This window comes from Camellia sinensis, unplaced genomic scaffold (genome assembly GCF_055761805.1).
Source record: "Camellia sinensis isolate YWXY unplaced genomic scaffold, ASM5576180v1 Unanchor4, whole genome shotgun sequence".
Classification (NCBI taxonomy): Eukaryota; Viridiplantae; Streptophyta; class Magnoliopsida; order Ericales; family Theaceae; genus Camellia; species Camellia sinensis.
In genome coordinates, this window is record NW_028129277.1 from 17,545,001 (window position 1) to 17,557,500 (window position 12,500).

Genomic DNA, 12,500 nt, shown 5'->3' on the forward strand with positions numbered 1-12,500 from the left:
CCGCATGTCTTGCCACGGCGTTGCCAAACATGCCATGCCACGGCCTCGGCCCGCATGCCTTGCGACGGCGTCGCCCAACATGCCATGCCACGGCCACGGCCCGCATGCCATGCCACGGCCTCGGCCCGCATGCCATGCCACGGCCTCGGCCCGCATGCCTTGCTGCGGCGTTGCCCAACATGCCATGCCACGGCCTCGGCCCGCATGCCTTGCCACCGCGTTGCCCAGCATGCCATGCCACCGCGTTGCCCGGCGTGCCATGCCTTAGCCTTGGCCAACATGTCGAGCCACGGCCTCGGCCCGCATGCCATGCCATGCCACAGCCCGCATGTCTTGCCACGGCGTTGCCAAACATGCCATGCCACGGCCTCGGCCCGCATGACGTGCCACGGCCTCGGCCCGCATGCCGTGCCACGGCCTCGGCCCGCATGACATGCCACGGCCTCGGCCCGCATGCCTTGCCACGACGCCGCCCAACTTGCCATGCCACGGCCTCGGCCCGCATGCCATGCCACGGCCTCGGCCCGCATGACATGCCACGGCCTCGGCCCGCATGCCTTGCTACGGCGTCGCCCAACATGCCATGCCACGGCCTCGGCCCGCATGCCATGCCACGGCCTCGGCCCGCATGACATGCCACGGCCTCGGACCGCATGCCTTGCTACGGCGTCGCCCAACATGCCATGCCACGGCCTCGGCCCGCATGCCATGCCACGGCCTCGGCCCGCATGCCATGCCACGGCCTCGGCCCGCATGCCATGCCACGGCCTCGGCCCGCATGCCTTGCTGCGGCGTTGCCCAACATGCCATGCCACGGCCTCGGCCCGCATGCCTTGCCACCGCGTTGCCCAGCATGCCATGCCACCGCGTTGCCCGGCGTGCCATGACTTAGCCTTGGCCAACATGTCGAGCCACGGCCTCGGCCCGCATGCCATGCCATGCCACGGCCCGCATGTCTTGCCACGGCGTGGCCAAACATGCCATGCCACGGCCTCGGCCCGCATGACGTGCCACGGCCTCGGCCCGCATGACATGCCACGGCCTCGGCCCGCATGCCTTGCTACGGCGTCGCCCAACATGCCTTGCCACGGCCTCGGCCCGCATGCCATGCCACGGCCTCGGCCCGCATGACATGCCACGGCCTCGGCCAGCATGCCTTGCCACGACGCCGCCCAACTTGCCATGCCACGGCCTCGGCCCGCATGCCATGCCACGGCCTCGGCCCGCATGACATGCCACGGCCTCGGCCCGCATGCCTTGCTACGGCGTCGCCCAACATGCCATGCCACGGCCTCGGCCCGCATGCCATGCCACGGCCTCGGCCCGCATGACATGCCACGGCCTCGGACCGCATGCCTTGCTACGGCGTCGCCCAACATGCCATGCCACGGCCTCGGCCCGCATGCCACGGCACGGCCTCGGCCCGCATGCCTTGCTACGGCGTCGCCCAACATGCCATGCCACGGCCTCGGCCCGCATGCCATGCCACGGCCTCGGCCCGCATGACATGCCACGGCCTCGGACCGCATGCCTTGCTACGGCGTCGCCCAACATGCCATGCCACGGCCTCGGCCCGCATGCCATGCCACGGCCTCGGCCCGCATGACATGCCACGGCCTCGGACCGCATGCCTTGCTACGGCGTCGCCCAACATGCCATGCCACGGCCTCGGCCCGCATGCCACGGCACGGCCTCGGCCCGCATGCCTTGCTACGGCGTCGCCCAACATGCCATGCCACGGCCTCGGCCCGCATGCCATGCCACGGCCTCGGCCCGCATGACATGCCACGGCCTCGGCCCGCATGCCTTGCGACGGCGTCGCCCAACATGCCTTGCCACGGCCTCGGCCCGCATGCCATGCCACGGCCTCGGCCCGCATGCCTTGCCACGACGTCGCCCAACTTGCCATGCCACGGCCTCGGCCCGCATGCCATGCCACGGCCTCGGCGCGCATGACATGCCACGGCCTCGGCCCGCATGCCATGCTACGGCGTCGCCCAACATGCCATGCCACGGCCTCGGCCCGCATGCCATGCCACGGCCTCGGCCCGCATGCCATGCCACGGCCTCGGCCCGCATGACAGGCCACGGCCTCGGACCGCATGCCTTGCTACGGCGTCGCCCAACATGCCATGCCACGGCCTCGGCCCGCATGCCATGCCACGGCCTCGGCCCGCAAGCCACGGCACGGCCTCGGCCCGCATGCCTTGCTACGGCGTCGCCCAACATGCCATGCCACGGCCTCGGCCCGCATGCCATGCCACGGCCTCGGCCCGCATGACATGCCACGGCCTCGGACCGCATGCCTTGCTACGGCGTCGCCCAACATGCCATGCCACAGCCTCGGCCCGCATGCCGTGCCACGGCCTCGGCCTCGGCCCGCATGCCTTGCTACGACGTTGGCCAACATGCCATGCCACGGCCCCGGCCCGCATGCCATGCCACCGCGTTGCCCGGCGTGCCATGCCTTAGCCTTGGCCAACATGTCGTGCCACGGCCTCGGCCCGCATGCCATGCCATGCCACGGCCCTCATGTCTTGCCACGGCGTTGCCAAACATGCCATGCCACGGCCTCGGCCCGCATGCCTTGCTACGGCGTCGCCCAACATGCCATGACATGCCACGGCCTCGGCCCGCATGCCTTGCTACGGCGTCGCCCAACATGCCATGCCACGGCCTCGGCCCGCATGCCATGCCACGGCCTCGGCCCGCATGCCTTGCGACGGCGTCGCCCAACATGCCATGCCACGGCCTCTGCCCGCATGCCATGCCACGGCCTCGGCCCGCGTGACATGCCACGGCCTCGGCCCGCATGCCTTTCCACGACGTCGCCCAACTTGCCATGCCACGGCCTCGGCCCGCATGCCATGCCACGGCCTCGGCTCGCATGACATGCCACGGCCTCGGCCCGCATGCCTTGCTACGGCGTCGCCCAACATGCCATGCCACGGCCTCGGCCCGCATGCCATGCCATGGCCTCGGCCCGCATGACATGCCACGGCCTCGGACCGCATGCCTTGCTACGGCGTCGCCCAACATGCCATGCCACGGCCCCGGCCCGCATGCCTTGCCACCGCGTTGCCCGGCGTGCCATGCCACCGCGTTGCCCGGCGTGCCATGCCTTAGCCTTGGCCAACATGTCGTGCCACGGCCTCGGCCCGCATGCCATGCCATGCCACGGCCCGCATGTCTTGCCACGGCGTTGCCAAACATGCCATGCCACGGCCTCGGCCCGCATGCCTTGCCACGGCCTCGGCCAACATGCCATGCCACGGCCTCGGCCCGCATGCCATGCCACGGCCTCGGCCCGCATGACATGCCACGGCCTCGGCCCGCATGCCTTGCTACGGCGTCGCCCAACATGCCATGCCACGGCCTCGGCCCGCATGCCATGCCACGGCCTCGGCCCGCATGCCCTTCTACGGCGTTGCCCAACATGCCATGCCACGGCCTCGGCCCGCATGCCTTGCCACCGCGTTGCCCAGCATGCCATGCCACCGCGTTGCCCGGCGTGCCATGCCTTAGCCTTGGCCAACATGTCGTGCCACGGCCTCGGCCCGCATGCCATGCCACGGCCTCGGCCCGCATGTCTTGCCACGGCGTTGCCCAACATGCCATGCCACGGCCTCGGCCCCCATGCCTTGCCACCGCGCTGCCCAGCATGCCAATGCACCGCGTTGCCCGGCGTGCCATGCCTTAGCCTTGGCGAACATGCCACGCCACGGCCTCGGCCCGCATGGCTTGCCAGGGCGTTGCCCAACATGCCATGCCACGGCCTCGGCCCGCATGTCTTGCCACGGCGTTGCCCAACATGCCATGCCATGCCACGCCACGGCCTCGGCCCGCATGCCATGCCACGGCCTCGGCCCGCATGCCATGCCATGCCACGGCCTCGGCCCGCATGCCATGCCACGGCCTCGGCCAGCATGCCATGCCAAGGCCTCGGCCCGCATGCCTTGCCACGGCGTTGCCCAGCATGCCATGCCACCGCGTTGCCCAGCGGGCCGTGCCGCGGCCTCGGCCCGCATGCCTTGCGACTGCCTTGGCCAGCGTGCCATGCCACAGCGTGCCATGCCTTAGCCTTGGCCTACATGCCATGCCACTGCCTTGGCCAGCATGTCGTGCCACCGCCACGGCCAGCATGCCATGCCGGTCCGTTGCCCAGCATGCCACGGCCGTGGCGGCATGGCAAGCCACGGCCTCGGCCAGCATGCCATGCCACGGCCTCGGCCAGCATGCCATGGCACTGTCTTGGTCAGCATGCCATGCCATGGCACCGCCTTGTCCAGCACGCCGTGCCGCAGCGTTGGCCAGCATGCCTTGGCCGGCATGCCATGCCAATGCCTTGGGCCAACATGGCGTGCCACGGGCTGGGCCATGCCGGTCCGTTGCCCGGCATGCCACGGCCGTGGCGGCATGGCAAGCCACGGCCTCGGCCAGCATGCCATGCCCCGGCCTCGCCCAGCATGCCATGGCACGGTCTTGGTCAGCATGCCATGCCATGGCACCGCCTTGTGCAGCGTTGGCCAGCATGCCTTGGCCGGCATGCCATGCCAATGCCTTGGGCCAACATGGCGTGCCACGGGCTGGGCGAGCACGGCATGCCACGGGCTGGGCGAGCATGCCACGCCACGGCCTTGGCTAGCAGCAAGGCATGCCACGGCCTCGGCGAGCATGCCATGCCATGCCAAGGCCAAGGCCAAAGCCAAGGCCAAGGCAGTGGGCAAGGCCAAGTCCCTGTGCAAGGCATGGCCAAGGCCAAGGCAAAGGCCAAGGCCGCGGGCAAAGGCCAAGGCCAAGGCCAAGGCCATGGCGTGCCACCGCCTCGATCGATCTTTTTGAACATGATTCTTTTATAATCTTACCCAAACCGTGCAACACAATTAAAAATGCACTACAATCAATTTTAAATGTCATTCCCTATTTTTTTGCAATTTTTCTGGAGCTTTTCGAATTTTTAAAGCCCTTATTTGGCATAAAAAAATCAAAATAAAATAAAAAAAATGAAAAAAATAATTTAATAATTTCTATAATTACTAGTGAATCATCCTTTAATTATGGGAATTTTTCCATAATTTTTTGACTATTTTTATTAATTTTTATTATTTTTTAAGTATTAATATCGAAATAAATTAAAATAAAATATTTTCTGTAAAAAAATATTTTTTTTAATTTTTTTATGGTGTATTAAATTATTTCCTACAACTTTCATGTTGAAAGTTTTGGCAAAAAACCATTACTTTTTAAAAAAACCCCATTATGACTCCTCGAACATGCTTGATGTTTCCTCCTGCCAGATTGAAAAGGGCTTAACAGGCTATTATAAGGGGGGGGCACCTCCCTTGCCCAGGGCAAGGCAGTGGCATGTACGCCCCATGTTGGGCGCGGCCTGGGCTGCGGCCTTGGGTTACATGCACTGCGGCTCGACCGCGGCCTGGGCTGCGGCCTGGGGCGGCTCGGCCGCGGCCTTGGGCAGCCTGGACCGCGGCCTTGGGCGGCCTTGCGCGGCCTGGGCGCGGCCTTGGGCGGCCTGGGCGCGGCCTTGCGCGGCCTGGGCGCGGCCTTGGGCGGCCTGGGCGCGGCCTTGCGCGGCCTGGGCGCGGCCTTGGGCAGCATGGCGTGGCATGCGCGCGGGCGTGGGCGGCCTGGCATGCGCGCGGCATGGGCAGCACGGCATGGCATGCGCACGGCCTGGGCGGCCTGGCATGCAGCCGGCCTGGCATGCCCGCGGCGTGGGCAGCACGGCATGGCATGCGCACGGCCTGGGCCAGCAGCATGCCATGCCACGGCCAAGGCAGGCCAGCCAAAGCCAGCAGCATGCCATGCCAAGGCCTAGGCCAGCAGCATGCCATGCCACGGCCAAGGCAGGCCAGCCAAAGCCAGCAGCATGCCATGCCAAGGCCTAGGCCAGCAGCATGCCATGCCACGGCCAAGGCAGCCCAGCCAAAGCCAGCAGCATGCCATGCCAAGGCCAAGGCCAGCAGCATGCCATGCCACGGCCTAGGCCAGCAGCATGCCATGCCACGGCCAAGGCAGCCCAGCCAAAGCCAGCAGCATGCCATGCCAAGGCCTAGGCCAGCAGCATGCCATGCCACGGCCAAGGCAGCCCAGCCAAAGCCAGCAGCATGCCATGCCAAGGCCAAGGCCAGCAGCATGCCATGCCACGGCCAAGGCAGCCCAGCCAAAGCCAGCAGCATGCCATGCCAAGGCCAAGGCCAGCAGCATGCCATGCCACGGCCAAGGCAGCCCAGCCAAAGCCAGCAGCATGCCATGCCAAGGCCTAGGCCAGCAGCATGCCATGCCACGGCCAAGGCAGGCCAGCCAAAGCCAACAGCATGGCATGCCAAGGCCAAGGCCAGCAGCATGCCATGCCACGGCCAAGGCAGCCCAGCCAAAGCCAGCAGCATGCCATGCCAAGGCCTAGGCCAGCAGCATGCCATGCCACGGCCAAGGCAGGCCAGCCAAAGCGAGCAGCATGCCATGCCAAGGCCTAGGCCAGCAGCATGCCATGCCACGGCCAAGGCAGCCCAACCAAAGCCAGCAGCATGCCATGCCAAGGCTTAGGCCAGCAGCATGCCATGCCACGGCCAAGGCAGGCCAGCCAAAGCCAGCAGCATGCCATGCCAAGGCCTAGGCCACCAGCATGCCATGCCACGGCCAAGGCAGCCCAGCCAAAGCCAGCAGCATGCCATGCCAAGGCCAAGGCCAGCAGCATGCCATGCCACGGCCAAGGCAGCCCAGCCAAAGCCAGCAGCATGCCATGCCAAGGCCTAGGCCAGCAGCATGCCATGCCACGGCCAACGCAGGCCAGCCAAAGCCAGCAGCATGCCATGCCAAGGCCTAGGCCAGCAGCATGCCATGCCACGGCCATGGCAGCCCAGCCAAAGCCAGCAGCATGCCATATCAAGGCCAAGGGCAGCAGCATGCCATGCCACGGCCAAGGCAGCCCAGCCAAAGCCAGCAGCATGCCATGCCATGGCCTAGGCCAGCAGCATGCCATGCCACGGCCAAGGCAGGCCAGCCAAAGCCAGCAGCATGCCATGCCAAGGCCAAGGCCAGCAGCATTCCATGCCACGGCCAAGGCAGCCCAGCCAAAGCCAGCAGCATGCCATGCCAAGGCCTAGGCCAGCAGCATGCCATGCCACGGCCAAGGCAGCCCAGCCAAAGCCAGCAGCATGCCATATCAAGGCCAAGGCCAGCAGCATGCCATGCCACGGCCAAGGCAGCCCAGCCAAAGCCAGCAGCATGCCATGCCATGCCTAGGCCAGCAGCATGCCATGCCACGGCCAAGGCAGGCCAGCCAAAGCCAGCAGCATGCCATGCCAAGGCCTAGGCCAGCAGCATGCCATGCCACGGCCAAGGCAGGCCAGCCAAAGCCAGCAGCATGCCATGCCAAGGCCAAGGCCAGCAGCATGCCATGCCACGGCCAAGGCAGGCCTGCCAAAGCCAGCAGCATGCCATGCCAAGGCCAAGGCCAGCAGCATGCCATGCCAAGGCCAAGGCCAGCAGCATGCCATGCCACGGCCAAGGCTGCCAGCCAAAGCCAGCAGCATGCCATGCCAAGGCCTAGGCCAGCAGCATACCATGCCAAGGCCTAGGCCAGCAGCATGCCATGCCACGGCCAAGGCAGCCCAGCCAAAGCCAGCAGCATGCCATGCCAAGGCCTAGGCCAGCAGCATGCCATGCCACGGCCAAGGCAGCCCAGCCAAAGCCAGCAGCATGCCATGCCAAGGCCAAGGCCAGCAGCATGCCATGCCACGGCCAAGGCAGCCCAGCCAAAGCCAGCAGCATGCCATGCCAAGGCCAAGGCCAGCAGCATGCCATGCCACGGCCAAGGCAGCCCAGCCAAAGCCAGCAGCATGCCATGCCAAGGCCTAGGCCAGCAGCATGCCATGCCACGGCCAAGGCAGGCCAGCCAAAGCCAACAGCATGGCATGCCAAGGCCAAGGCCAGCAGCATGCCATGCCACGGCCAAGGCAGCCCAGCCAAAGCCAGCAGCATGCCATGCCAAGGCCTAGGCCAGCAGCATGCCATGCCACGGCCAAGGCAGGCCAGCCAAAGCGAGCAGCATGCCATGCCAAGGCCAAGGCCAGCAGCATGCCATGCCACGGCCAAGGCAGCCCAACCAAAGCCAGCAGCATGCCATGCCAAGGCTTAGGCCAGCAGCATGCCATGCCACGGCCAAGGCAGGCCAGCCAAAGCCAGCAGCATGCCATGCCAAGGCCTAGGCCACCAGCATGCCATGCCACGGCCAAGGCAGCCCAGCCAAAGCCAGCAGCATGCCATGCCAAGGCCAAGGCCAGCAGCATGCCATGCCACGGCCAAGGCAGCCCAGCCAAAGCCAGCAGCATGCCATGCGAAGGCCTAGGCCAGCAGCATGCCATGCCACGGCCAACGCAGGCCAGCCAAAGCCAGCAGCATGCCATGCCAAGGCCTAGGCCAGCAGCATGCCATGCCACGGCCAAGGCAGCCCAGCCAAAGCCAGCAGCATGCCATATCAAGGCCAAGGGCAGCAGCATGCCATGCCACGGCCAAGGCAGCCCAGCCAAAGCCAGCAGCATGCCATGCCATGGCCTAGGCCAGCAGCATGCCATGCCACGGCCAAGGCAGGCCAGCCAAAGCCAGCAGCATGCCATGCCAAGGCCAAGGCAGCCCAGCCAAAGCCAGCAGCATGCCATGCCAAGGCCTAGGCCAGCAGCATGCCATGCCACGGCCAAGGCAGCCCAGCCAAAGCCAGCAGCATGCCATATCAAGGCCAAGGCCAGCAGCATGCCATGCCACGGCCAAGGCAGCCCAGCCAAAGCCAGCAGCATGCCATGCCATGCCTAGGCCAGCAGCATGCCATGCCACGGCCAAGGCAGGCCAGCCAAAGCCAGCAGCATGCCATGCCAAGGCCTAGGCCAGCAGCATGCCATGCCACGGCCAAGGCAGGCCAGCCAAAGCCAGCAGCATGCCATGCCAAGGCCAAGGCCAGCAGCATGCCATGCCACGGCCAAGGCAGGCCAGCCAAAGCCAGCAGCATGCCATGCCAAGGCCAAGGCCAGCAGCATGCCATGCCACGGCCAAGGCTGCCAGCCAAAGCCAGCAGCATGCCATGCCAAGGCCTAGGCCAGCAGCATGCCATGCCACGGCCAAGGCAGCCCAGCCAAAGCCAGCAGCATGCCATGCCAAGGCCTAGGCCAGCAGCATGCCATGCCACGGCCAAGGCAGCCCAGCCAAAGCCAGCAGCATGCCATGCCACGGCCAAGGCAGCCCAGCCAAAGCCAGCAGCATGCCATGCCAAGGCCAAGGCCAAGGCCAGCAGCATGCCATGCCATGCCACGGCCAAGGCCAAGGCCGAGGCAGCCCATCCGAAGCCAGCAACATTCCATGGCAAGGCCAACGCAGCCCAGCCAAAGCCGGCGGCATGCCATGCCAAGGCCAAGGCCAGCCGCATGTCTTGCCACGGCCTTGTCCCGCAGCGTGGCGTGCCTTGGCCTTGGGCTAGAACATCGCATGCCACGCCCTTGGCAAGCAATCCTGTCCCTCGTGTAATTGCCATTTGGTTTGGCTTTGACTTACGTATATGTTGCCCTGCGAAATGCTTGTCCCTCGGGTAATAGCCGGTTTGGTTGCCTTTGACTTGCGAACACGTTGCTAGTGCTTTCCCCAGTGGAAGCTTGTTGGGAAAAGTATGTCCCTCGGAAGTTGCCTGTTGCGTTTGTTATTTGCATTCGAGCTATCCGATGCTTGCTGGGTTTCTCTAAGAGTTTTTGCACGTTCGTCGGGCTTTTTAATTATTTATTTACTCATAAAAATTATAATAAAATAAATTAAAAATAAAAAAATAATTAAAAAAATTACTATAATTACTAGTGCCTCATCTTATAATTGTTGGAATTTTTCTAGAATTTTTTGAGTATTTTTAGTAATTTTTATTATTTTTTAAGTATTAAAATTGAAATAAATTAAAATAAAATATTCCGGTGGCCAAATATTTTTTTATAATTTTTTTTATGGTGTATTAAATTATTTCATACAACTTTCATGTTGAAAGTTTTGGCAAAAAACCATTACTTTTTAAAAAAACCCCATTATGACTCCTCGAACATGCTTGATGTTTCCTCCTGCCAGATTGAAAAGGGCTTAACAGGCTATTATAAGGGGGGGGCACCTCCCTTAAGGCTGGCCAGCATGGCCAGGCCACAGGCCACGCCTATGCCTAGGCGGGCGCTTGGCACATGCCATCGCTTGGCTTGTGGCATTGGCTTGTGGCATCGAAACTACATAGCCAAGCACGGGATGCGTCGAGTGGCGGCCCGCGGCGGTGGCGGTGGCACGTTGGCCTAGGGCAGCATGCCATGCCACAGCCTTGGCCAGCAACATGGCATGCCAAAGCCTTGGCCAGCAGCATGCCATGCCCTGGCCTTGGCAAGCATGTCATGCCACGGCCTTGGCCAGCAGCATGCCATGCCACGACCTTGGCCAGCAGCATGCCATGCCCCGGCCTTGGCCAGCATGTCATGCCACGGCCTTGGCCAGCAGCATGCCATGCCACAGCCTTGGCCAGCAGCATGCCATGCCACAGCCTTGGCCAGCAACATGGCATGCCAAAGCCTTGGCCAGCAGCACGCCATGCCCCGGCCTTGGCAACCTTGCCAAGCCACGGCCATGGCCAGCAGCGTGCTATGCCCCGGCCTTGGCCAGCAGCGTGCCATGCCACGACCTTGGCCAGCAGCTTGCCATGCCCCGGCCTTGGCCAGCATGTCATGCCACGGCCTTGGCCAGCAGCATGCCATGCCACGGCCTTGGCCAGCAACATGGCATGCCGCGGCCTTGGCCGGCAGCATGCCATGCCGCGGCCTTGGCCGGCAGCATGGCAAGCCCAAGCCTTGGTCAGCAGCAGCATGCCATGCCAACGCCTTGGCCAGCAGCATGCCTTGCCACGGCCTCGGCCATCAGCATGCCTTGCCACGGCCTCGGCCATCAGCATGCCTTGCCACGGCCTTGTCCAGCAGCATGGCATGCCCGGCCTTGGCCAGCAGCATGTCATGCCACGGCCTTGGCAAGCATGCCAAGCCACGGCCTTGGCAAGCATGCCATGTCCCTCGGGTAATTGTACAAGTTGCCTTGCGAAATGCATGTCCCTCGGTTAAATTGCCATTTGGTTGGCTTTGGCGTGCGAACGAGTTGCCTGTGCTTTCCTTGTGGAAGCTTGTTGCGAGAAGTATGTCCCTCGAAAGTTGCCTGTTGCGTTTGTTATTTGCATTCGCGCTAACCGGTGCTTGCTCGGCCTCTCTAAATGTTTTCGCGCGTTCGTCGGGCTTCTTGGTCCTTCGGGGGGTGATTCGTTTTGGGGGGCTGGTGCACAGTGTACGTCGTGGCGCGTGAGTTGTGTTCGGTTTGTGCGAGTTGGACGGATCCCTGCCTGTGCAGCGAACTCCACTGGTGCATTCCTCCATGTCCCTCGGGTTGTCTTCGACTCGCCTTCGGGTTGCTTGCGCTTCCCTAGTGGAAGGTGCCTTGCGAAAAGCGTGTCCCTCGGGTAATTGCCATTTGGTTGGCTTTGACGTTCGAACGAGTTGCCTATGCTTTCCTAGTGGAAGCTTGTTGCGAAAAGTATGTCCCTCGAAATTTGCCCGTTGCGTTTGTTATTTGCATTCGCGCTAACCGGTGCTTGCTCGGCCTCTCTAAATGTTTTCGCGCGTTCGTCGGGCTTCTTAGTCCTTCGGGGGGTGATTCGTTTTGGGGGGCTGGTGCACAGTGTACGTCGTGGCGCGTGAGTTGTGTTCGGTTTGTGCGAGTTGGACGGATCCCTGCCTGTGCAGCGAACTCCACTGGTGCATTCCTCCATGTCCCTCGGGTTGTCTTCGACTCGCCTTCGGGTTGCTTGCGCTTCCCTAGTGGAAGGTGCCTTGCGAAAAGCGTGTCCCTCGGGTAATTGCCATTTGGTTGGCTTTGACGTTCGAACGAGTTGCCTATGCTTTCCTAGTGGAAGCTTGTTGCGAAAAGTATGTCCCTCGAAAGTTGCCTGTTGCGTTTGTTATTTGCATTCGCGCTAACCGGTGCTTGCTCGGCCTCTCTAAATGTTTTCGCGCGTTCGTCGGGCTTCTTAGTCCTTCGGGGGGTGATTCGTTTTGGGGGGCTGGTGCACAGTGTACGTCGTGGCGCGTGAGTTGTGTTCGGTTTGTGCGAGTTGGACGGATCCCTGCCTGTGCAGCGAACTCCACTGGTGCATTCCTCCATGTCCCTCGGGTTGTCTTCGACTCGCCTTCGGGTTGCCTGCGCTTCCCTAGTGGAAGGTGCCTTGCGAAAAGCGTGTCCCTCGGGTAATTGCCATTTGGTTGGCTTTGACGTTCGAACGAGTTGCCTATGCTTTCCTAGTGGAAGCTTGTTGCGAAAAGTATGTCCCTCGAAAGTTGCCTGTTGCGCTTGTTACTTTCATTCGCGCTAACCGGTGCTTGCTCGGCCTCTCTAAATGTTTTCGCGCGTTCGTCGGGCTTCTTAGTCCTTCGGGGGGT